A 25,222-nucleotide genomic window follows, 5' to 3' on the forward strand; every position below is an offset into this window, starting at 1 on the left:
CAACGGCTCTCGTATTTTCCCAGCATATTGAAGATACGACCACTTCCCTTCAGGCTTGCTCCTCACGTTCTTCTCTGATGTCTTTTGCCTGGAATGCCCTCTGCACTCTTTGGCTTCCATCCCATAGGGCATTTTTCGTTTCTTGAATGTCCTAAGTTTCCCTGGTCACATAGCCTTCCAAGATGCTATTTTCCCTGCCTGAAATTCTTCCTGCATCTCAACCCTGGTTTACCTAGGTTCAACCTATGGACCTCAACGAAATGGTGCCTCTGGAAAGCCTTCCCTGACACCCAGGTTTTGTGGTGAGGGAAGAGGCCCCTCTATAGGTTCTCAAAGGATCTGCCTGTGATGTATCATTAGAGTCGTCTCAGTGAAAGCAGGAACTCTGTGTCTTCTTCTCTCCGCCTTCTATTCCCTGAAACTTATTACATGCCTCCTAGCTCATCGTAGGTGCTCAGTATTTACTTAGTGTGTGAAAGACAGAAAAGCTCTTGGAAGCCTCAAGGGGTCACTTGGCTCGGCACTTTTGATCTCTGTGTCTATTTGGCGAGTCAATTCTTTCCTTTCCTGGGTTGATGTGTACACTATATTCGAGGCACAATCTAAGGCATGAAGACATATCCATACATAGAGGTTCTTGCTTTCAAGGAACTCGTACAGCAGATTTCTACAAGTTAGGGCTTTTCAAATGCTCTAGAAGCATGTGAACGTTCAGTATGCTCCATTTTCATTTCAAAGAAAGATCGTTTGACTTCCATAGCAAAGGTGGAGACCTTCCAACGTTGAGTCCAAGACTTATACCTTGACCATTTCAGGCAAGTCTTGTGGTTCCTTCTGGAGGTGTGTGGCTCTTGCAGAAATGTGAAGATCTTCCATCGTCCTCAGACTTTGGTGTCATTTGCAATCATCCAGAAAGCTTCCAGGTCTAGGTTCCAGACCACCACCACACACAGTCAGTAGCCAACGGAGTGGATTCCAGGAATACGCATTGTTCACCGGCATTACCGTTGATATTGTTGCTGCACACTCAATGCAGTGGGCAGGGCCTGGATTGTCCACTGGGTCTCATGTGGAATGGAAAGAAGGGCTCCCCCCCCACACACACACCCCCACCCCCACTGTTGACAGCCTTGTGACGAGAAACGGTCCCCGAAACAAGAATCAGACAAACCAGAGAAGCCCAGATGATAGTCCTTGAGATGAAGGAACTAAGCAGCTGGTTGCGATGGCACCAAGGGGAAAGGTTGCTCTTTTTGTCTGCCCCTCTACTCCTTTCTTCCTGGACGCCTTAGGGTTTTGTCATGGAGATTTGAAAGAAAGTGCACAAAAGTCATATGTGTTGAATCAAGATTTTGCATTTAACCATCTCTCAAAAAGGAAGAGAGCTTCACCTGCACATGTTTCTTTCAAAACCGTCCATTGCTTTTCAATTCTAGGGTTTCTCTCTTGCCTTGTTCACTTAGCCTTAACAGTAAAAATCAACGAAAACTACATAAAGATTCACAGATACCAACAAAGGACAGCTTCTGTTTTTGAAATCATCTTTCCATTTAGTAGAACACGAGCTCTATTCTTTGTATTTTGCCTAGGGAATTAGCAATGTCCTGGTTCAGATGGCAAGGCATCCGCGCGCAGGAGACTGGGGTTTGATCCCTGGGTCGGGAAGATCCCGCCGGAGAAGGAAATGGCAACCCACTCCAGTATCCTCGCCTGGGAAATGCCACGGACAGAGGAGCCTGATGGGCCGCAGTCCATGGGTTGTATTAAAGTTGGGCTCAACCCAGCAACTACGAACACAAGTATTTCCAAAGACCACACTCAAGTGTGTGTGTGTGTGTGTGTGTGTGTGTGTGTGTGTGTGTATCTCCTCTTGCCGTCTTGGAGTCTGTCTCGGAATCTTCATGTATTTCTGCCTCTGTATCTCCTGACAGCCAGCCGCCGGCCCGTTCGTCTGGCCCCGGCCTCTCCCAGGCGCTCTGGCTCTGGCTGAGGAGCTTGCGCAGGCCAGCTGTCTCCCTTGGCGTGGGTGCGTGCGAGTGTCTGTGTGTCTGTCTGTGTGCCTGCCTGTGGCTCGTCTGCTCTCTCAGGAAGGTCGAGGGCTTGGCGTGGGGTCAAAGGGGGGGCCTCGGTAGTGCGAAGGGGAGGGGCTGAGGCGCTCCGGTCGACCGCGCCTCCTGGCTTCTGCTGGGTTTGGGCACCGGACAGGTGCCGGGCAAGTTGGGCGCTCAAGTTTCGCTGCGCCTAGGCCCGCAGGAGGTTCAGAGGCCCCTGGGCCGCGGGGGTTGGGAGGCGGCGGGCGCCGAAGACCGACACCTCCGGGGCCGCGCGGGCCTGAGCAGCGAATGGGATCGGGGGGAGGCCCCGCTCAGCGAGCGCGGCCGGGTCTGGAGTGGCCGCGGGTGGGAGGGCGCCGAGACCTCCGCACCCCTCAGCCCAGCCCCCAGGCCCCGCGCGCACGCACGCACGCACGCCCTCCCGGTCAATGGGGGGTCCTGGAAGCCCCTCGGGCCCCCGGGCCCGGCCAGGCGCTTGCTGCTCTGGTGTTGGCGGTGTTCGGGGGGGCGGGCCGGCGTCAGCAGGCTGGAGTCCGGTCGCGGGTCGTGCGGCTCAAGTACAGCACGCCCCGCGACGAGAGGTGCGGCCCGTTGGCCCGACCTGCAGGGCAGAGCGAAAGGGAGGCGAAGCGCAAGGCTCTTAGGGCGCCCCGAGCCAACCGCCTCCGGCTCCGGCCCTATCAGCCTGAAGGCGCCCGATCTCGTCTGATCTCGGAAGCTAAGCAGGGTCGGGCCTGGTTAGGATCTTGGATGGGAGACCACCTGGGAATCCCGGGTGCTCGAGGCTTTTTGCCTACCAGAAGAGGTCCTTTAGCCCCCGCCGCGCGTCCCGATTCTTGGATCCCCCCCGCAGCCCCAGCCCCTCCCGGGCCGCGGGGAGCGGCTGGCCGGGGCCCCGACTCCCGCTGCAGACCTGGGTTGCCTCCGCGCGGCCCGCGAGCCCCTCCGCATTCGCATTCGGCTTCCAGGACACCCGACGACCGGCAGTCCCGTCTCCATCTGGGGCTCCTTTGGCTTGCCTCAGGCAATCCCGGGGCTTGCACGGACTCCAGCCAGAGCCCCAGCCCCCGCCCCACCCCCTGCCTCGCAGGCCATCGCGCATGCGCATGTGCGCACGCACGCACAGATAGATGTGCCCAAACGGGGCATCTATCTTGTTCACTTATACCGTGGGTGTATCTATGCCTGGGAGTCGGACTGCTGAACCATACGCTACTTCCACTTTTAGTTCCTTCGGGAACCTCCATAATCTTTTCCATACCGGCTCTACCCACGCCCATTCCTACTCACCGTGGAGGAGAGTTCCCTTTGCTCCACATCTTCTCCAGCACTGGTTATTGACAGACATCGCAGTGAGGCCCAATCGGACTCATGTGAAGTGGTCCCTCCTTGGAGTTTGGAGTTGAGCCTCTCCAATCATTAGTGATGTGGAGCAAGATGACCTTTTGGAAATGCAGATGCAATGCTGTCACCTCCCTGCTCCAACGGCTCTCGTATTTTCCCAGCATATTGAAGATACGACCACTTCCCTTCAGGCTTGCTCCTCACGTTCTTCTCTGATGTCTTTTGCCTGGAATGCCCTCTGCACTCTTTGGCTTCCATCCCATAGGGCATTTTTCGTTTCTTGAATGTCCTAAGTTTCCCTGGTCACATAGCCTTCCAAGATGCTATTTTCCCTGCCTGAAATTCTTCCTGCATCTCAACCCTGGTTTACCTAGGTTCAACCTATGGACCTCAACGAAATGGTGCCTCTGGAAAGCCTTCCCTGACACCCAGGTTTTGTGGTGAGGGAAGAGGCCCCTCTATAGGTTCTCAAAGGATCTGCCTGTGATGTATCATTAGAGTCGTCTCAGTGAAAGCAGGAACTCTGTGTCTTCTTCTCTCCGCCTTCTATTCCCTGAAACTTATTACATGCCTCCTAGCTCATCGTAGGTGCTCAGTATTTACTTAGTGTGTGAAAGACAGAAAAGCTCTTGGAAGCCTCAAGGGGTCACTTGGCTCGGCACTTTTGATCTCTGTGTCTATTTGGCGAGTCAATTCTTTCCTTTCCTGGGTTGATGTGTACACTATATTCGAGGCACAATCTAAGGCATGAAGACATATCCATACATAGAGGTTCTTGCTTTCAAGGAACTCGTACAGCAGATTTCTACAAGTTAGGGCTTTTCAAATGCTCTAGAAGCATGTGAACGTTCAGTATGCTCCATTTTCATTTCAAAGAAAGATCGTTTGACTTCCATAGCAAAGGTGGAGACCTTCCAACGTTGAGTCCAAGACTTATACCTTGACCATTTCAGGCAAGTCTTGTGGTTCCTTCTGGAGGTGTGTGGCTCTTGCAGAAATGTGAAGATCTTCCATCGTCCTCAGACTTTGGTGTCATTTGCAATCATCCAGAAAGCTTCCAGGTCCAGGTTCCAGACCACCACCACACACAGTCAGTAGCCAACGGAGTGGATTCCAGGAATACGCATTGTTCACCGGCATTACCGTTGATATTGTTGCTGCACACTCAATGCAGTGGGCAGGGCCTGGATTGTCCACTGGGTCTCATGTGGAATGGAAAGAAGGGCTCCCCACCCCCACACAGACCCCCCACCCCCACTGTTGACAGCCTTGTGACGAGAAACGGTCCCCGAAACAAGAATCAGACAAACCAGAGAAGCCCAGATGATAGTCCTTGAGATGAAGGAACTAAGCAGCTGGTTGAGATGGCACCAAGGGGAAAGGTTGCTCTTTTTGTCTGCCCCTCTACTCCTTTCTTCCTGGACACCTTAGGGCTTCGTCATGGAGATTTGAAAGAAAGTGCACAAAAGTCATATGTGTTGAATCAAGATTTTGCATTTAACCATCTCTCAAAAAGGAAGAGAGCTTCACCTGCACATGTTTCTTTCAAAAACGTCCATTGCTTTTCAATTCTAGGGTTTCTCTCTTGCCTTGTTCACTTAGCCTTAATAGTAAAAATCAACGAAAACTACATAAAGATTCACAGATACCAAAAAGGACAGCTTCTGTTTCTGAAATCATCTTTCCATTTAGTAGAACACGAGCTCTATTCTTTGTATTTTGCCTAGGGAATTAGCAATGTCCTGGTTCAGATGGCAAGGTATCCCCACCCAGGAGATTGGGGTTCGATCCCTGGGTCCGGAAGATGCCTCCCGTAGAAGGAAATGGCAACCCACTCCAGTATCCTCGCCTGGGAAATGCCACGGACAGAGGAGCCTGATGGGCCGCAGTCCATGGGTCGTATCAAAGTTGGGCTCAACCCAGCAACTACGAACAGAAGTAATTCCAAAGACCACACTCAAGTGTGTGTGTGTGTGTGTGTGTGTGTGTGTGTGTGTCTGTATCTCCTCTTGCCGTCTTGGAGTCTGTCTCGGAATCTTCATGTATTTCTGCCTCTGTATCTCCTGACAGCCAGCCGCCGGCCCGTTCGTCTGGCCCCGGCCTCTCCCAGGCGCTCTGGCTCTGGCTGAGGAGCTTGCGCAGGCCAGCTGTCTCCCTTGGCGTGGGTGCGTGCGAGTGTCTGTGTGTCTGTCTGTGTGCCTGCCTGTGGCTCGTCTGCTCTCTCAGGAAGGTCGAGGGCTTGGCGTGGGGGCAAAGGGGGGGCCTCGGTAGTGCGAAGGGGAGGGGCTGAGGCGCTCCGCTCGACCGCGCCTTCCTGGCTTCTGGTGGGTTTGGGCACCGGACAGGTGCCGCGCAAGTTGGGCGCTCAAGTTTCGCTGCGCCTAGGCCCGCAGGAGGTTCAGAGGCCCCTGGGCCGCGGGGGTTGGGAGGCGGCGGGCGCCGAAGACCGACACCTCCGGGGCCGCGCGGGCCTGAGCAGCGCATGGGATCGGGGGGAGGCCCCGCTCAGCGAGCGCGGCCGGGTCTGGAGTGGCCGCGGGTGGGAGGGCGCCGAGACCTCCACACCCCTCAGCCCAGCCCCAGGCCCCGCGCGCACGCACGCACGCACGCCCTCCCGGTCAATGGGGGGTCCTGGAAGCCCCTCGGGCCCCCGGGCCCGGCCAGGCGCTTGCTGCTCTGGTGTTGGCGGTGTTCGGGGGGGCGGGCCGGCGTCAGCAGGCTGGAGTCCGGTCGCGGGTCGTGCGGCTCAAGTACAGCACGCCCCGCGACGAGAGGTGCGGCCCGTTGGCCCGACCTGCAGGGCAGAGCGAAAGGGAGGCGAAGCGCAAGGCTCTTAGGGCGCCCCGAGCCAACCGCCTCCGGCTCCGGCCCTATCAGCCTGAAGGCGCCCGATCTCGTCTGATCTCGGAAGCTAAGCAGGGTCGGGCCTGGTTAGGATCTTGGATGGGAGACCACCTGGGAATCCCGGGTGCTCGAGGCTTTTTGCCTACCAGAAGAGGTCCTTTAGCCCCCGCCGCGCGTCCCGATTCTTGGATCCCCCCCGCAGCCCCAGCCCCTCCCGGGCCGCGGGGAGCGGCTGGCCGGGGCCCCGACTCCCGCTGCAGACCTGGGTTGCCTCCGCGCGGCCCGCGAGCCCCTCCGCATTCGCATTCGGCTTCCAGGACACCCGACGACCGGCAGTCCCGTCTCCATCTGGGGCTCCTTTGGCTTGCCTCAGGCAATCCCGGGGCTTGCACGGACTCCAGCCAGAGCCCCAGCCCCCGCCCCACCCCCTGCCTCGCAGGCCATCGCGCATGCGCATGTGCGCACGCACGCACAGATAGATGTGCCCAAACGGGGCATCTATCTTGTTCACTTATACTGTGGGTGTATCTATGCCTGGGAGTCGGACTGCTGAACCATAAGCTACTTCCACTTTTAGTTCCTTCGGGAACCTCCATAATCTTTTCCATACCGGCTCTACCCACGCCCATTCCTACTCACCGTGGAGGAGAGTTCCCTTTGCTCCACATCTTCTCCAGCACTGGTTATTGACAGACATCGCAGTGAGGCCCAATCGGACTCATGTGAAGTGGTCCCTCCTTGGAGTTTGGAGTTGAGCCTCTCCAATCATTAGTGATGTGGAGCAAGATGACCTTTTGGAAATGCAGATGCAATGCTGTCACCTCCCTGCTCCAACGGCTCTCGTATTTTCCCAGCATATTGAAGATACGACCACTTCCCTTCAGGCTTGCTCCTCACGTTCTTCTCTGATGTCTTTTGCCTGGAATGCCCTCTGCACTCTTTGGCTTCCATCCCATAGGGCATTTTTCGTTTCTTGAATGTCCTAAGTTTCCCTGGTCACATAGCCTTCCAAGATGCTATTTTCCCTGCCTGAAATTCTTCCTGCATCTCAACCCTGGTTTACCTAGGTTCAACCTATGGACCTCAACGAAATGGTGCCTCTGGAAAGCCTTCCCTGACACCCAGGTTTTGTGGTGAGGGAAGAGGCCCCTCTATAGGTTCTCAAAGGATCTGCCTGTCATGTATCATTAGAGTCGTCTCAGTGAAAGCAGGAACTCTGTGTCTTCTTCTCTCCGCCTTCTATTCCCTGAAACTTATTACATGCCTCCTAGCTCATCGTAGGTGCTCAGTATTTACTTAGTGTGTGAAAGACAGAAAAGCTCTTGGAAGCCTCAAGGGGTCACTTGGCTCGGCACTTTTGATCTCTGTGTATATTTGGCGAGTCAATTCTTTCCTTTCCTGGGTTGATGTGTACACTATATTCGAGGCACAATCTAAGGCATGAAGACATATCCATGCATAGAGGTTCTTGCTTTCAAGGAACTCGTACAGCAGATTTCTACAAGTTAGGGCTTTTCAAATGCTCTAGAAGCATGTGAACGTTCAGTATGCTCCATTTTCATTTCAAAGAAAGATCGTTTGACTTCCATAGCAAAGGTGGAGACCTTCCAACGTTGAGTCCAAGACTTATACCTTGACCATTTCAGGCAAGTCTTGTGGTTCCTTCTGGAGGTGTGTGGCTCTTGCAGAAATGTGAAGATCTTCCATCGTCCTCAGACTTTGGTGTCATTTGCAATCATCCAGAAAGCTTCCAGGTCCAGGTTCCAGACCACCACCACACACAGTCAGTAGCCAACGGAGTGGATTCCAGGAATACGCATTGTTCACCGGCATTACCGTTGATATTGTTGCTGCACACTCAATGCAGTGGGCAGGGCCTGGATTGTCCACTGGGTCTCATGTGGAATGGAAAGAAGGGCTCCCCACCCCCCACAGACCCCCCACCCCCACTGTTGACAGCCTTGTGACGAGAAACGGTCCCCGAAACAAGAATCAGACAAAGCAGAGAAGCCCAGATGATAGTCCTTGAGATGAAGGAACTAAGCAGCTGGTTGAGATGGCACCAAGGGGAAAGGTTGCTCTTTTTGTCTGCCCCTCTACTCCTTTCTTCCTGGACACCTTAGGGCTTCGTCATGGAGATTTGAAAGAAAGTGCACAAAAGTCATATGTGTTGTATCAAGATTTTGAATTTAACCATCTCTCAAAAAGGAAGAGAGCTTCACCTGCACATGTTTCTTTCAAAAACGTCCATTGCTTTTCAATTCTAGGGTTTCTCTCTTGCCTTGTTCACTTAGCCTTAATAGTAAAAATCAACGAAAACTACATAAAGATTCACAGATACCAAAAAGGACAGCTTCTGTTTCTGAAATCATCTTTCCATTTAGTAGAACACGAGCTCTATTCTTTGTATTTTGCCTAGGGAATTAGCAATGTCCTGGTTCAGATGGCAAGGTATCCCCACCCAGGAGATTGGGGTTCGATCCCTGGGTCCGGAAGATGCCTCCCGTAGAAGGAAATGGCAACCCACTCCAGTATCCTCGCCTGGGAAATGCCACGGACAGAGGAGCCTGATGGGCCGCAGTCCATGGGTCGTATCAAAGTTGGGCTCAATCCAGCAACTACGAACAGAAGTAATTCCAAAGACCACACTCAAGTGTGTGTGTGTGTGTGTGTGTGTGTGTGTGTGTCTGTATCTCCTCTTGCCGTCTTGGAGTCTGTCTCGGAATCTTCATGTATTTCTGCCTCTGTATCTCCTGACAGCCAGCCGCCGGCGCGTTCGTCTGGCCCCGGCCTCTCCCAGGCGCTCTGGTTCTGGCTGAGGAGCTTGCGCAGGCCAGCTGTCTCCCTTGGCGTGGGTGCGTGCGAGTGTCTGTGTGTCTGTCTGTGTGCCTGCCTGTGGCTCGTCTGCTCTCTCAGGAAGGTCGAGGGCTTGGCGTGGGGGCAAAGGGGGGGCCTCGGTAGTGCGAAGGGGAGGGGCTGAGGCGCTCCGCTCGACCGCGCCTTCCTGGCTTCTGGTGGGTTTGGGCACCGGACAGGTGCCGCGCAAGTTGGGCGCTCAAGTTTCGCTGCGCCTAGGCCCGCAGGAGGTTCAGAGGCCCCTGGGCCGCGGGGGTTGGGAGGCGGCGGGCGCCGAAGACCGACACCTCCGGGGCCGCGCGGGCCTGAGCAGCGCATGGGATCGGGGGGAGGCCCCGCTCAGCGAGCGCGGCCGGGTCTGGAGTGGCCGCGGGTGGGAGGGCGCCGAGACCTCCACACCCCTCAGCCCAGCCCCCAGGCCCCGCGCGCACGCACGCACGCACGCCCTCCCGGTCAATGGGGGGTCCTGGAAGCCCCTCGGGCCCCCGGGCCCGGCCAGGCGCTTGCTGCTCTGGTGTTGGCGGTGTTCGGGGGGGCGGGCCGGCGTCAGCAGGCTGGAGTCCGGTCGCGGGTCGTGCGGCTCAAGTACAGCACGCCCCGCGACGAGAGGTGCGGCCCGTTGGCCCGACCTGCAGGGCAGAGCGAAAGGGAGGCGAAGCGCAAGGCTCTTAGGGCGCCCCGAGCCAACCGCCACCGTCTCAGGCCCTATCAGCCTGAAGGCGCCCGATCTCGTCTGATCTCGGAAGCTAAGCAGGGTCGGGCCTGGTTAGGATCTTGGATGGGAGACCACCTGGGAATCCCGGGTGCTCGAGGCTTTTTGCCTACCAGAAGAGGTCCTTTAGCCCCCGCCGCGCGTCCCGATTCTTGGATCCCCCCCGCAGCCCCAGCCCCTCCCGGGCCGCGGGGAGCGGCTGGCCGGGGCCCCGACTCCCGCTGCAGACCTGGGTTGCCTCCGCGCGGCCCGCGAGCCCCTCCGCATTCGCATTCGGCTTCCAGGACACCCGACGACCGGCAGTCCCGTCTCCATCTGGGGCTCCTTTGGCTTGCCTCAGGCAATCCCGGGGCTTGCACCGACTCAAGCCAGATCCCCAGCACCCCCCCCCACCCCCTGCCTCGCAGGCCATCGCGCATGCGCATGTGCGCGCGCACGCACAGATAGATGTGCCCAAACGGGGCATCTATCTTGTTCAATTATACTGTGGGTGGATCTATGCCTGGGAGTCGGACTGCTGAACCATAAGCTACTTCCACTTTTAGTTCCTTCGGGAACCTCCATAATCTTTTCCATACCGGCTCTACCCACGCCCATTCCTACTCACCGTGGAGGAGAGTTCCCTTTGCTCCACATCTTCTCCAGCTTGGTTATTGACAGACATCGCAGTGAGGCCCAATCGGACTCATGTGAAGTGGTCCCTCCTTGGAGTTTGGAGTTGAGCCTCTCCAATCATTAGTGATGTGGAGCAAGATGACCTTTTGGAAATGCAGATGCAATGCTGTCACCTCCCTGCTCCAACGGCTCTCGTATTTTCCCAGCATATTGAAGATACGACCACTTCCCTTCAGGCTTGCTCCTCACGTTCTTCTCTGATGTCTTTTGCCTGGAATGCCCTCTGCACTCTTTGGCTTCCATCCCATAGGGCATTTTTCGTTTCTTGAATGTCCTAAGTTTCCCTGGTCACATAGCCTTCCAAGATGCTATTTTCCCTGCCTGAAATTCTTCCTGCATCTCAACCCTGGTTTACCTAGGTTCAACCTATGGACCTCAACGAAATGGTGCCTCTGGAAAGCCTTCCCTGACACCCAGGTTTTGTGGTGAGGGAAGAGGCCCCTCTATAGGTTCTCAAAGGATCTGCCTGTCATGTATCATTAGAGTCGTCTCAGTGAAAGCAGGAACTCTGTGTCTTCTTCTCTCCGCCTTCTATTCCCTGAAACTTATTACATGCCTCCTAGCTCATCGTAGGTGCTCAGTATTTACTTAGTGTGTGAAAGACAGAAAAGCTCTTGGAAGCCTCAAGGGGTCACTTGGCTCGGCACTTTTGATCTCTGTGTATATTTGGCGAGTCAATTCTTTCCTTTCCTGGGTTGATGTGTACACTATATTCGAGGCACAATCTAAGGCATGAAGACATATCCATGCATAGAGGTTCTTGCTTTCAAGGAACTCGTACAGCAGATTTCTACAAGTTAGGGCTTTTCAAATGCTCTAGAAGCATGTGAACGTTCAGTATGCTCCATTTTCATTTCAAAGAAAGATCGTTTGACTTCCATAGCAAAGGTGGAGACCTTCCAACGTTGAGTCCAAGACTTATACCTTGACCATTTCAGGCAAGTCTTGTGGTTCCTTCTGGAGGTGTGTGGCTCTTGCAGAAATGTGAAGATCTTCTGTTGGGGGCCAGAGTGAGGTACTCCGCCCATGGCAAAGGTCATGAGGAAGGAGGCTCGACATACGCAAAGGCGGGATCGAGCCTCAGGAGTCCCCCTGGAAATCCTCGAGCATCTACCCCCATAACCAGAGCCTGCCTACTTTACTACTTTGTGCTCACCTACACCTCTGACTTTACGGGGGGCTGTCCCCCACCACCTCTTTTGGAGAAGGAGTTAACTTAGAGCTCCAGTTTATAATAATTCCTGGGCGTGATAAGAGTGTTTTAACCTACAAACTCCTCTGAAGGTTCTCTGGCCTGCCTGACAGGCTTGTCCGGCCACATGTGATCGCTCACAGCCTCCCAACCGTGAGAGGCACAAGATGCTTTAAACCTTCTAAAAACAGGTTCCTTAGAAAAGTTAGAAAACTATTAGTATAAGTATAATGGGCTAATTAGAAATTGTGTTGGTGAAGGGTTTTTCATTTGTTGAGCCAATGTTTGTTGCTAAGTCTCCATATCCCCTGCCCTTACACACATTAATGAATATATAGAATTAACCTTTGATATTAATCACGTTAGACCTTAGGCTAAGTAAATTCTTTCCTTAACTAAAACCCACTACACCCTCACCCTGTAGGAATGTAACTTTATTTGGGTGGCGTCTGTTTTGAGAATAATCAGCCCTGGAGAAATAAGTGTCCTGATTGACTGACCGCTGTCACAAGGAGAGGGTCGTAAATTGTCAGCAGGGCCCCCTGGCCAGAAGATGATGTAACACCCCTAAGACCTCTGTATACATTTGTGTGAAGCACCTGACTTTAATGAAAGTCAGGACTGCTGTCCCCATGTGACTTTTGCATAACATCTCAGTGTATAAAAGTAGACCATGGAAAATAAAGAATTGGGATCAGTTTCTCAAAATACTGGTCTCCCCATGTCGCTCTCTCTCTCACTCTGGTTGAGTCTCCATCTGGAGCGCGGAACCCACCATGCTTACTAATTATGCCTGGGCTTCTAAGATCCGACCGGGGAGGCCTCAGTGTCTCCTCTCCTTCGGGAGAACGGAAGGATGCCTGCGGCCTACGTAAGTGGTGCAAACTTCTTGTCTTGAAGTTTTATTGGTCTCCCGCGTAAACCAAGCCACTCAGCCTCTTTTCTCCACTGAATTTTCCTACTGAGCTATCCTCATCCTATTACTCTTTATATCTTTGATAAAATATTTAAATAAATAAATAGGTCGCCGACACCGTCCCCGCTTCGAATACCCTGGATCAGCCGGGGCAGGACCCCGGCAATCTTCCATCGTCCTCAGACTTTGGTGTCATTTGCAATCATCCAGAAAGCTTCCAGGTCTAGGTTCCAGACCACCACCACACACAGTCAGTAGTCAACGGAGTGGATTCCAGGAATACGCATTGTTCACCGGCATTACCGTTGATATTGTTGCTGCACACTCAATGCAGTGGGCAGGGCCTGGATTGTCCACTGGGTCTCATGTGGAATGGAAAGAAGGGCTCCCCACCCCCCACAGACCCCCCACCCCCACTGTTGACAGCCTTGTGACGAGAAACGGTCCCCGAAACAAGAATCAGACAAAGCAGAGAAGCCCAGATGATAGTCCTTGAGATGAAGGAACTAAGCAGCTGGTTGAGATGGCACCAAGGGGAAAGGTTGCTCTTTTTGTCTGCCCCTCTACTCCTTTCTTCCTGGACACCTTAGGGCTTCGTCATGGAGATTTGAAAGAAAGTGCACAAAAGTCATATGTGTTGTATCAAGATTTTGAATTTAACCATCTCTCAAAAAGGAAGAGAGCTTCACCTGCACATGTTTCTTTCAAAAACGTCCATTGCTTTTCAATTCTAGGGTTTCTCTCTTGCCTTGTTCACTTAGCCTTAATAGTAAAAATCAACGAAAACTACATAAAGATTCACAGATACCAAAAAGGACAGCTTCTGTTTCTGAAATCATCTTTCCATTTAGTAGAACACGAGCTCTATTCTTTGTATTTTGCCTAGGGAATTAGCAATGTCCTGGTTCAGATGGCAAGGTATCCCCACCCAGGAGATTGGGGTTCGATCCCTGGGTCCGGAAGATGCCTCCCGTAGAAGGAAATGGCAACCCACTCCAGTATCCTCGCCTGGGAAATGCCACGGACAGAGGAGCCTGATGGGCCGCAGTCCATGGGTCGTATCAAAGTTGGGCTCAATCCAGCAACTACGAACAGAAGTAATTCCAAAGACCACACTCAAGTGTGTGTGTGTGTGTGTGTGTGTGTGTGTGTGTCTGTATCTCCTCTTGCCGTCTTGGAGTCTGTCTCGGAATCTTCATGTATTTCTGCCTCTGTATCTCCTGACAGCCAGCCGCCGGCGCGTTCGTCTGGCCCCGGCCTCTCCCAGGCGCTCTGGTTCTGGCTGAGGAGCTTGCGCAGGCCAGCTGTCTCCCTTGGCGTGGGTGCGTGCGAGTGTCTGTGTGTCTGTCTGTGTGCCTGCCTGTGGCTCGTCTGCTCTCTCAGGAAGGTCGAGGGCTTGGCGTGGGGGCAAAGGGGGGGCCTCGGTAGTGCGAAGGGGAGGGGCTGAGGCGCTCCGCTCGACCGCGCCTTCCTGGCTTCTGCTGGGTTTGGGCACCGGACAGGTGCCGCGCAAGTTGGGCGCTCAAGTTTCGCTGCGCCTAGGCCCGCAGGAGGTTCAGAGGCCCCTGGGCCGCGGGGGTTGGGAGGCGGCGGGCGCCGAAGACCGACACCTCCGGGGCCGCGCGGGCCTGAGCAGCGCATGGGATCGGGGGGAGGCCCCGCTCAGCGAGCGCGGCCGGGTCTGGAGTGGCCGCGGGTGGGAGGGCGCCGAGACCTCCACACCCCTCAGCCCAGCCCCTAGGCCCCGCGCGCACGCACGCACGCACGCCCTCCCGGTCAATGGGGGGTCCTGGAAGCCCCTCGGGCCCCCGGGCCCGGCCAGGCGCTTGCTGCTCTGGTGTTGGCGGTGTTCGGGGGGGCGGGCCGGCGTCAGCAGGCTGGAGTCCGGTCGCGGGTCGTGCGGCTCAAGTACAGCACGCCCCGCGACGAGAGGTGTGGCCCGTTGGCCCGACCTGCAGGGCAGAGCGAAAGGGAGGCGAAGCGCAAGGCTCTTAGGGCGCCCCGAGCCAACCGCCACCGTCTCAGGCCCTATCAGCCTGAAGGCGCCCGATCTCGTCTGATCTCGGAAGCTAAGCAGGGTCGGGCCTGGTTAGGATCTTGGATGGGAGACCACCTGGGAATCCCGGGTGCTCGAGGCTTTTTGCCTACCAGAAGAGGTCCTTTAGCCCCCGCCGCGCGTCCCGATTCTTGGATCCCCCCCGCAGCCCCAGCCCCTCCCGGGCCGCGGGGAGCGGGTGGCCGGGGCCCCGACTCCCGCTGCAGACCTGGGTTGCCTCCGCGCGGCCCGCGAGCCCCTCCGCATTCGCATTCGGCTTCCAGGACACCCGACGACCGGCAGTCCCGTCTCCATCTGGGGCTCCTTTGGCTTGCCTCAGGCAATCCCGGGGCTTGCACCGACTCAAGCCAGATCCCCAGCACCCCCCCCCACCCCCTGCCTCGCAGGCCATCGCGCATGCGCATGTGCGCGCGCACGCACAGATAGATGTGCCCAAACGGGGCATCTATCTTGTTCAATTATACTGTGGGTGGATCTATGCCTGGGAGTCGGACTGCTGAACCATAATCTACTTCCACTTTTAGTTCCTTCGGGAACCTCCATAATCTTTTCCATACCGGCTCTACCCACGCCCATTCCTACTCACCGTGGAGGAGAGTTCCCTTTGCTCCACATCTTCTCCAGCTTTGGTTATTGACAGACATCGCAGTGAGGCCCAATCGGACTCATGTGAAGTGGTCCCTCCTTGGAGTTTGGAGTTGAGCCTCTCCAATCATTAGTGATGTGGAGCAAGATGACCTTTTGGAAATGCAGATGCAATGCTGTCACCTCCCTGCTCCAACGGCTCTCGTATTTTCCCAGCATATTGAAGATACGACCACTTCCCTTCAGGCTTGCTCCTCACGTTCTTCTCTGATGTCTTTTGCCTGGAATGCCCTCTGCACTCTTTGGCTTCCATCCCATAGGGCATTTTTCGTTTCTTGAATGTCCTAAGTTTCCCTGGTCACATAGCCTTCCAAGATGCTATTTTCCCTGCCTGAAATTCTTCCTGCATCTCAACCCTGGTTTACCTAGGTTCAACCTATGGACCTCAACGAAATGGTGCCTCTGGAAAGCCTTCCCTGACACCCAGGTTTTGTGGTGAGGGAAGAGGCCCCTCTATAGGTTCTCAAAGGATCTGCCTGTCATGTATCATTAGAGTCGTCTCAGTGAAAGCAGGAACTCTGTGTCTTCTTCTCTCCGCCTTCTATTCCCTGAAACTTATTACATGCCTCCTAGCTCATCGTAGGTGCTCAGTATTTACTTAGTGTGTGAAAGACAGAAAAGCTCTTGGAAGCCTCAAGGGGTCACTTGGCTCGGCACTTTTGATCTCTGTGTATATTTGGCGAGTCAATTCTTTCCTTTCCTGGGTTGATGTGTACACTATATTCGAGGCACAATCTAAGGCATGAAGACATATCCATGCATAGAGGTTCTTGCTTTCAAGGAACTCGTACAGCAGATTTCTACAAGTTAGGGCTTTTCAAATGCTCTAGAAGCATGTGAACGTTCAGTATGCTCCATTTTCATTTCAAAGAAAGATCGTTTGACTTCCATAGCAAAGGTGGAGACCTTCCAACGTTGAGTCCAAGACTTATACCTTGACCATTTCAGGCAAGTCTTGTGGTTCCTTCTGGAGGTGTGTGGCTCTTGCAGAAATGTGAAGATCTTCTGTTGGGGGCCAGAGTGAGGTACTCCGCCCATGGCAAAGGTCATGAGGAAGGAGGCTCGACATACGCAAAGGCGGGATCGAGCCTCAGGAGTCCCCCTGGAAATCCTCGAGCATCTACCCCCATAACCAGAGCCTGCCTACTTTACTACTTTGTGCTCACCTACACCTCTGACTTTACGGGGGGCTGTCCCCCACCACCTCTTTTGGAGAAGGAGTTAACTTAGAGCTCCAGTTTATAATAATTCCTGGGCGTGATAAGAGTGTTTTAACCTACAAACTCCTCTGAAGGTTCTCTGGCCTGCCTGACAGGCTTGTCCGGCCACATGTGATCGCTCACAGCCTCCCAACCGTGAGAGGCACAAGATGCTTTAAACCTTCTAAAAACAGGTTCCTTAGAAAAGTTAGAAAACTATTAGTATAAGTATAATGGGCTAATTAGAAATTGTGTTGGTGAAGGGTTTTTCATTTGTTGAGCCAATGTTTGTTGCTAAGTCTCCATATCCCCTGCCCTTACACACATTAATGAATATATAGAATTAACCTTTGATATTAATCACGTTAGACCTTAGGCTAAGTAAATTCTTTCCTTAACTAAAACCCACTACACCCTCACCCTGTAGGAATGTAACTTTATTTGGGTGGCGTCTGTTTTGAGAATAATCAGCCCTGGAGAAATAAGTGTCCTGATTGACTGACCGCTGTCACAAGGAGAGGGTCGTAAATTGTCAGCAGGGCCCCCTGGCCAGAAGATGATGTAACACCCCTAAGACCTCTGTATACATTTGTGTGAAGCACCTGACTTTAATGAAAGTCAGGACTGCTGTCCCCATGTGACTTTTGCATAACATCTCAGTGTATAAAAGTAGACCATGGAAAATAAAGAATTGGGATCAGTTTCTCAAAATACTGGTCTCCCCATGTCGCTCTCTCTCTCACTCTGGTTGAGTCTCCATCTGGAGCGCGGAACCCACCATGCTTACTAATTATGCCTGGGCTTCTAAGATCCGACCGGGGAGGCCTCAGTGTCTCCTCTCCTTCGGGAGAACGGAAGGACGCCTGCGGCCTACGTAAGTGGTGCAAACTTCTTGTCTTGAAGTTTTATTGGTCTCCCGCGTAAACCAAGCCACTCAGCCTCTTTTCTCCACTGAATTTTCCTACTGAGCTATCCTCATCCTATTACTCTTTATATCTTTGATAAAATATTTAAATAAATAAATAGGTCGCCGACACCGTCCCCGCTTCGAATACCCTGGATCAGCCGGGGCAGGACCCCGGCAATCTTCCATCGTCCTCAGACTTTGGTGTCATTTGCAATCATCCAGAAAGCTTCCAGGTCTAGGTTCCAGACCACCACCACACACAGTCAGTAGTCAACGGAGTGGATTCCAGGAATACGCATTGTTCACCGGCATTACCGTTGATATTGTTGCTGCACACTCAATGCAGTGGGCAGGGCCTGGATTGTCCACTGGGTCTCATGTGGAATGGAAAGAAGGGCTCCCCACCCCCCACACAGACCCCCCACCCCCACTGTTGACAGCCTTGTGACGAGAAACGGTCCCCGAAACAAGAATCAGACAAAGCAGAGAAGCCCAGATGATAGTCCTTGAGATGAAGGAACTAAGCAGCTGGTTGAGATGGCACCAAGGGGAAAGGTTGCTCTTTTTGTCTGCCCCTCTACTCCTTTCTTCCTGGACACCTTAGGGCTTCGTCATGGAGATTTGAAAGAAAGTGCACAAAAGTCATATGTGTTGTATCAAGATTTTGAATTTAACCATCTCTCAAAAAGGAAGAGAGCTTCACCTGCACATGTTTCTTTCAAAAACGTCCATTGCTTTTCAATTCTAGGGTTTCTCTCTTGCCTTGTTCACTTAGCCTTAATAGTAAAAATCAACGAAAACTACATAAAGATTCACAGATACCAAAAAGGACAGCTTCTGTTTCTGAAATCATCTTTCCATTTAGTAGAACACGAGCTCTATTCTTTGTATTTTGCCTAGGGAATTAGCAATGTCCTGGTTCAGATGGCAAGGTATCCGCGCACCAGGAGATTGGGGTTCGATCCCTGGGTCCGGAAGATGCCTCCCGTAGAAGGAAATGGCAACCCACTCCAGTATCCTCGCCTGGGAAATGCCACGGACAGAGGAGCCTGATGGGCCGCAGTCCATGGGTCGTATCAAAGTTGGGCTCAATCCAGCAACTACGAACAGAAGTAATTCCAAAGACCACACTCAAGTGTGTGTGTGTGTGTGTGTGTGTGTGTGTGTGTGTCTGTATCTCCTCTTGCCGTCTTGGAGTCTGTCTCGGAATCTTCATGTATTTCTGCCTCTGTATCTCCTGACAGCCAGCCGCCGGCGCGTTCGTCTGGCCCCGGCCTCTCCCAGGCGCTCTGGTTCTGGCTGAGGAGCTTGCGCAGGCCAGCTGTCTCCCTTGGCGTGGGTGCGTGCGAGTGTCTGTGTGTCTGTCTGTGTGCCTGCCTGTGGCTCGTCTGCTCTCTCAGGAAGGTCGAGGGCTTGGCGTGGGGGCAAAGGGGGGGCCTCGGTAGTGCGAAGGGGAGGGGCTGAGGCGCTCCGCTCGACCGCGCCTTCCTGGCTTCTGCTGGGTTTGGGCACCGGACAGGTGCCGCGCAAGTTGGGCGCTCAAGTTTCGCTGCGCCTAGGCCCGCAGGAGGTTCAGAGGCCCCTGGGCCGCGGGGGTTGGGAGGCGGCGGGCGCCGAAGACCGACACCTCCGGGGCCGCGCGGGCCTGAGCAGCGCATGGGATCGGGGGGAGGCCCCGCTCAGCGAGCGCGGCCGGGTCTGGAGTGGCCGCGGGTGGGAGGGCGCCGAGACCTCCACACCCCTCAGCCCAGCCCCAGGCCCCGCGCGCACGCACGCACGCACGCCCTCCCGGTCAATGGGGGGTCCTGGAAGCCCCTCGGGCCCCCGGGCCCGGCCAGGCGCTTGCTGCTCTGGTGTTGGCGGTGTTCGGGGGGGCGGGCCGGCGTCAGCAGGCTGGAGTCCGGTCGCGGGTCGTGCGGCTCAAGTACAGCACGCCCCGCGACGAGAGGTGTGGCCCGTTGGCCCGACCTGCAGGGCAGAGCGAAAGGGAGGCGAAGCGCAAGGCTCTTAGGGCGCCCCGAGCCAACCGCCACCGTCTCAGGCCCTATCAGCCTGAAGGCGCCCGATCTCGTCTGATCTCGGAAGCTAAGCAGGGTCGGGCCTGGTTAGGATCTTGGATGGGAGACCACCTGGGAATCCCGGGTGCTCGAGGCTTTTTGCCTACCAGAAGAGGTCCTTTAGCCCCCGCCGCGCGTCCCGATTCTTGGATCCCCCCCGCAGCCCCAGCCCCTCCCGGGCCGCGGGGAGCGGGTGGCCGGGGCCCCGACTCCCGCTGCAGACCTGGGTTGCCTCCGCGCGGCCCGCGAGCCCCTCCGCATTCGCATTCGGCTTCCAGGACACCCGACGACCGGCAGTCCCGTCTCCATCTGGGGCTCCTTTGGCTTGCCTCAGGCAATCCCGGGGCTTGCACCGGACTCAAGCCAGAGCCCCAGCCCCCGCCCCACCCCCTGCCTCGCAGGCCATCACGCATGCGCAAGTGCGCACGCACGCACAGATAGATGTGCCCAAACGGGGCATCTATCTTGTTCAATTATACTGTGGGTGTATCTATGCCTGGGAGTCGGACTGCTGAACCATACGCTACTTCCACTTTTAGTTCCTTCGGGAACCTCCATAATCTTTTCCATACCGGCTCTACCCACGCCCATTCCTACTCACCGTGGAGGAGAGTTCCCTTTGCTCCACATCTTCTCCAGCTTGGTTATTGACAGACATCGCAGTGAGGCCCAATCGGACTCATGTGAAGTGGTCCCTCCTTGGAGTTTGGAGTTGAGCCTCTCCAATCATTAGTGATGTGGAGCAAGATGACCTTTTGGAAATGCAGATGCAATGCTGTCACCTCCCTGCTCCAACGGCTCTCGTATTTTCCCAGCATATTGAAGATACGACCACTTCCCTTCAGGCTTGCTCCTCACGTTCTTCTCTGATGTCTTTTGCCTGGAATGCCCTCTGCACTCTTTGGCTTCCATCCCATAGGGCATTTTTCGTTTCTTGAATGTCCTAAGTTTCCCTGGTCACATAGCCTTCCAAGATGCTATTTTCCCTGCCTGAAATTCTTCCTGCATCTCAACCCTGGTTTACCTAGGTTCAACCTATGGACCTCAACGAAATGGTGCCTCTGGAAAGCCTTCCCTGACACCCAGGTTTTGTGGTGAGGGAAGAGGCCCCTCTATAGGTTCTCAAAGGATCTGCCTGTCATGTATCATTAGAGTCGTCTCAGTGAAAGCAGGAACTCTGTGTCTTCTTCTCTCCGCCTTCTATTCCCTGAAACTTATTACATGCCTCCTAGCTCATCGTAGGTGCTCAGTATTTACTTAGTGTGTGAAAGACAGAAAAGCTCTTGGAAGCCTCAAGGGGTCACTTGGCTCGGCACTTTTGATCTCTGTGTATATTTGGCGAGTCAATTCTTTCCTTTCCTGGGTTGATGTGTACACTATATTCGAGGCACAATCTAAGGCATGAAGACATATCCATGCATAGAGGTTCTTGCTTTCAAGGAACTCGTACAGCAGATTTCTACAAGTTAGGGCTTTTCAAATGCTCTAGAAGCATGTGAACGTTCAGTATGCTCCATTTTCATTTCAAAGAAAGATCGTTTGACTTCCATAGCAAAGGTGGAGACCTTCCAACGTTGAGTCCAAGACTTATACCTTGACCATTTCAGGCAAGTCTTGTGGTTCCTTCTGGAGGTGTGTGGCTCTTGCAGAAATGTGAAGATCTTCTGTTGGGGGCCAGAGTGAGGTACTCCGCCCATGGCAAAGGTCATGAGGAAGGAGGCTCGACATACGCAAAGGCGGGATCGAGCCTCAGGAGTCCCCCTGGAAATCCTCGAGCATCTACCCCCATAACCAGAGCCTGCCTACTTTACTACTTTGTGCTCACCTACACCTCTGACTTTACGGGGGGCTGTCCCCCACCACCTCTTTTGGAGAAGGAGTTAACTTAGAGCTCCAGTTTATAATAATTCCTGGGCGTGATAAGAGTGTTTTAACCTACAAACTCCTCTGAAGGTTCTCTGGCCTGCCTGACAGGCTTGTCCGGCCACATGTGATCGCTCACAGCCTCCCAACCGTGAGAGGCACAAGATGCTTTAAACCTTCTAAAAACAGGTTCCTTAGAAAAGTTAGAAAACTATTAGTATAAGTATAATGGGCTAATTAGAAATTGTGTTGGTGAAGGGTTTTTCATTTGTTGAGCCAATGTTTGTTGCTAAGTCTCCATATCCCCTGCCCTTACACACATTAATGAATATATAGAATTAACCTTTGATATTAATCACGTTAGACCTTAGGCTAAGTAAATTCTTTCCTTAACTAAAACCCACTACACCCTCACCCTGTAGGAATGTAACTTTATTTGGGTGGCGTCTGTTTTGAGAATAATCAGCCCTGGAGAAATAAGTGTCCTGATTGACTGACCGCTGTCACAAGGAGAGGGTCGTAAATTGTCAGCAGGGCCCCCTGGCCAGAAGATGATGTAACACCCCTAAGACCTCTGTATACATTTGTGTGAAGCACCTGACTTTAATGAAAGTCAGGACTGCTGTCCCCATGTGACTTTTGCATAACATCTCAGTGTATAAAAGTAGACCATGGAAAATAAAGAATTGGGATCAGTTTCTCAAAATACTGGTCTCCCCATGTCGCTCTCTCTCTCACTCTGGTTGAGTCTCCATCTGGAGCGCGGAACCCACCATGCTTACTAATTATGCCTGGGCTTCTAAGATCCGACCGGGGAGGCCTCAGTGTCTCCTCTCCTTCGGGAGAACGGAAGGACGCCTGCGGCCTACGTAAGTGGTGCAAACTTCTTGTCTTGAAGTTTTATTGGTCTCCCGCGTAAACCAAGCCACTCAGCCTCTTTTCTCCACTGAATTTTCCTACTGAGCTATCCTCATCCTATTACTCTTTATATCTTTGATAAAATATTTAAATAAATAAATAGGTCGCCGACACCGTCCCCGCTTCGAATACCCTGGATCAGCCGGGGCAGGACCCCGGCAATCTTCCATCGTCCTCAGACTTTGGTGTCATTTGCAATCATCCAGAAAGCTTCCAGGTCTAGGTTCCAGACCACCACCACACACAGTCAGTAGTCAACGGAGTGGATTCCAGGAATACGCATTGTTCACCGGCATTACCGTTGATATTGTTGCTGCACACTCAATGCAGTGGGCAGGGCCTGGATTGTCCACTGGGTCTCATGTGGAATGGAAAGAAGGGCTCCCCACCCCCCCACAGACCCCCCACCCCCACTGTTGACAGCCTTGTGACGAGAAACGGTCCCCGAAACAAGAATCAGACAAAGCAGAGAAGCCCAGATGATAGTCCTTGAGATGAAGGAACTAAGCAGCTGGTTGAGATGGCACCAAGGGGAAAGGTTGCTCTTTTTGTCTGCCCCTCTACTCCTTTCTTCCTGGACACCTTAGGGCTTCGTCATGGAGATTTGAAAGAAAGTGCACAAAAGTCATATGTGTTGTATCAAGATTTTGAATTTAACCATCTCTCAAAAAGGAAGAGAGCTTCACCTGCACATGTTTCTTTCAAAAACGTCCATTGCTTTTCAATTCTAGGGTTTCTCTCTTGCCTTGTTCACTTAGCCTTAATAGTAAAAATCAACGAAAACTACATAAAGATTCACAGATACCAAAAAGGACAGCTTCTGTTTCTGAAATCATCTTTCCATTTAGTAGAACACGAGCTCTATTCTTTGTATTTTGCCTAGGGAATTAGCAATGTCCTGGTTCAGATGGCAAGGTATCCCCACCCAGGAGATTGGGGTTCGATCCCTGGGTCCGGAAGATGCCTCCCGTAGAAGGAAATGGCAACCCACTCCAGTATCCTCGCCTGGGAAATGCCACGGACAGAGGAGCCTGATGGGCCGCAGTCCATGGGTCGTATCAAAGTTGGGCTCAACCCAGCAACTACGAACAGAAGTAATTCCAAAGACCACACTCAAGTGTGTGTGTGTGTGTGTGTGTGTGCGTGTGTGTGTGTGTGTATCTCCTCTTGCCGTCTTGGAGTCTGTCTCGGAATCTTCATGTATTTCTGCCTCTGTATCTCCTGACAGCCAGCCGCCGGCGCGTTCGTCTGGCCCCGGCCTCTCCCAGGCGCTCTGGTTCTGGCTGAGGAGCTTGCGCAGGCCAGCTGTCTCCCTTGGCGTGGGTGCGTGCGAGTGTCTGTGTGTCTGTCTGTGTGCCTGCCTGTGGCTCGTCTGCTCTCTCAGGAAGGTCGAGGGCTTGGCGTGGGGGCAAAGGGGGGGCCTCGGTAGTGCGAAGGGGAGGGGCTGAGGCGCTCCGCTCGACCGCGCCTTCCTGGCTTCTGGTGGGTTTGGGCACCGGACAGGTGCCGCGCAAGTTGGGCGCTCAAGTTTCGCTGCGCCTAGGCCCGCAGGAGGTTCAGAGGCCCCTGGGCCGCGGGGGTTGGGAGGCGGCGGGCGCCGAAGACCGACACCTCCGGGGCCGCGCGGGCCTGAGCAGCGCATGGGATCGGGGGGAGGCCCCGCTCAGCGAGCGCGGCCGGGTCTGGAGTGGCCGCGGGTGGGAGGGCGCGGATACCTCCGAACCCCTCATCTCAGCACCCAGGCCCCGCGCGCACGCGTATCCTGCCAGTTACTTCCTAGCACCAAACTGATTTTTCCTCAACATTGTTCAGTGCCTGTCATGGAGGGAAAGAGGGAGAGTTACTGAAAAAATATTCAAAGTCTCTTATAGGAAAATATTTTGAAATATTATATTTTAGAAGTATAGACTAGTAAATTTTTTTTAAAGTATTCATCCTATTATGTACAGGCTGTAAAATGCTATCAAGGGGCACTCTTGGATAAATACTTTAAAATATACGAGTCATTTTGGCCTGTGTGAAACAGACTAAATAGCCTAAGCCATGAGTTCCGTTTTAGTCTTAACTCAGATCAACTCGTGGTGGTGGTGGTGGTGGTGGTGGTCATTCGTTAAGTCGTGTCGGACTCCTTGTGACCCATGAACTGCAGCACGCCAGGCTTCCCTGTCCTTCACTATCAAAGAGCCCTGTCTTTTTCACTATCAAAGAGCCCTGTCTTTTTCGGCTACTGTTGTAAATCCCGTAGACTAGCTGATAAACAACAGAAAGTTGTTTCTTGTAGTCCTGGAGGCTGGGGAGTCCCAAGATCATCAGCAGGTGCCACGTCTGGTGAGTCATGTTTCCTGGTTCCTAGACTGCCTGCTGCTTCTCCCTGTCCTCGCAGCACGGGAGCCCATTCCTTCCTGGCCTGACCCCTCCCAGAGTGCCTGCCTCCTAGGATCATCACCACATGCGGGGTGAAGTTTGAGGGCCCATAAACTGTCAGCCCATTGCAGTCCCTAAGTATACTCTGCATTATTTCAGTCTTTTGAAATAATTCGAGCTTTCCTAATAGCCCAATACATGTTCTTTTTGTTATATGTTCGTTGGGCTCTTGAAAATAATATGTATCAGTGGGAATGCAGTGTTCCGTGTGTATCAGTTACATCAGGTATGTCACTCATGTAATTCAGCTTCCAGTAGCCACGTTGAGTAAAAGCAGAAGTAGGTGAAATTACCTGTAATATATTTTATTTTAACACACCCCAAATATTATCATTTCAGTGTGTAATCAACATGATAAAACCTAATGCAATAGTTCACGTTCTTTTTTTCATGCTAAGTCTTTAAAATCCAGCATGTGTTTCAGGCTTGCAGTGCATCTCATTGTAGAGCCAGCCACATTTCAGGTACTTCATGGTTGCTGGTGACTATGTACCAGGGAGCCCAGTTCCAGGAGAGATGTGTCTTTAACGTCTCCCACTGGGATTATGAACTCGGCTGTT

The 25,222-nt window shown here is 53.4% G+C and overlaps 5 pseudogenes; all 5 read left to right on the forward strand.

The window, feature by feature from the left end:
- Nucleotides 1-2,721: 2,721 nt before the first annotated feature.
- On the forward strand, nt 2,722-2,841 carry LOC113889051 (annotated as a pseudogene).
- Nucleotides 2,842-6,258: 3,417 nt separating this feature from the next.
- LOC113889052 lies at nt 6,259-6,378 on the forward strand (annotated as a pseudogene).
- Nucleotides 6,379-9,793: 3,415 nt separating this feature from the next.
- Nucleotides 9,794-9,913, forward strand: LOC113889048 (annotated as a pseudogene).
- Nucleotides 9,914-14,611: 4,698 nt separating this feature from the next.
- LOC113889053 lies at nt 14,612-14,731 on the forward strand (annotated as a pseudogene).
- Nucleotides 14,732-19,434: 4,703 nt separating this feature from the next.
- LOC113889054 lies at nt 19,435-19,554 on the forward strand (annotated as a pseudogene).
- Nucleotides 19,555-25,222: the final 5,668 nt, after the last annotated feature.

Source organism: Bos indicus x Bos taurus, unplaced genomic scaffold (genome assembly GCF_003369695.1).
Source record: "Bos indicus x Bos taurus breed Angus x Brahman F1 hybrid unplaced genomic scaffold, Bos_hybrid_MaternalHap_v2.0 tig00003492_arrow_arrow_obj, whole genome shotgun sequence".
NCBI classification, from domain to species: Eukaryota; Metazoa; Chordata; class Mammalia; order Artiodactyla; family Bovidae; genus Bos; species Bos indicus x Bos taurus.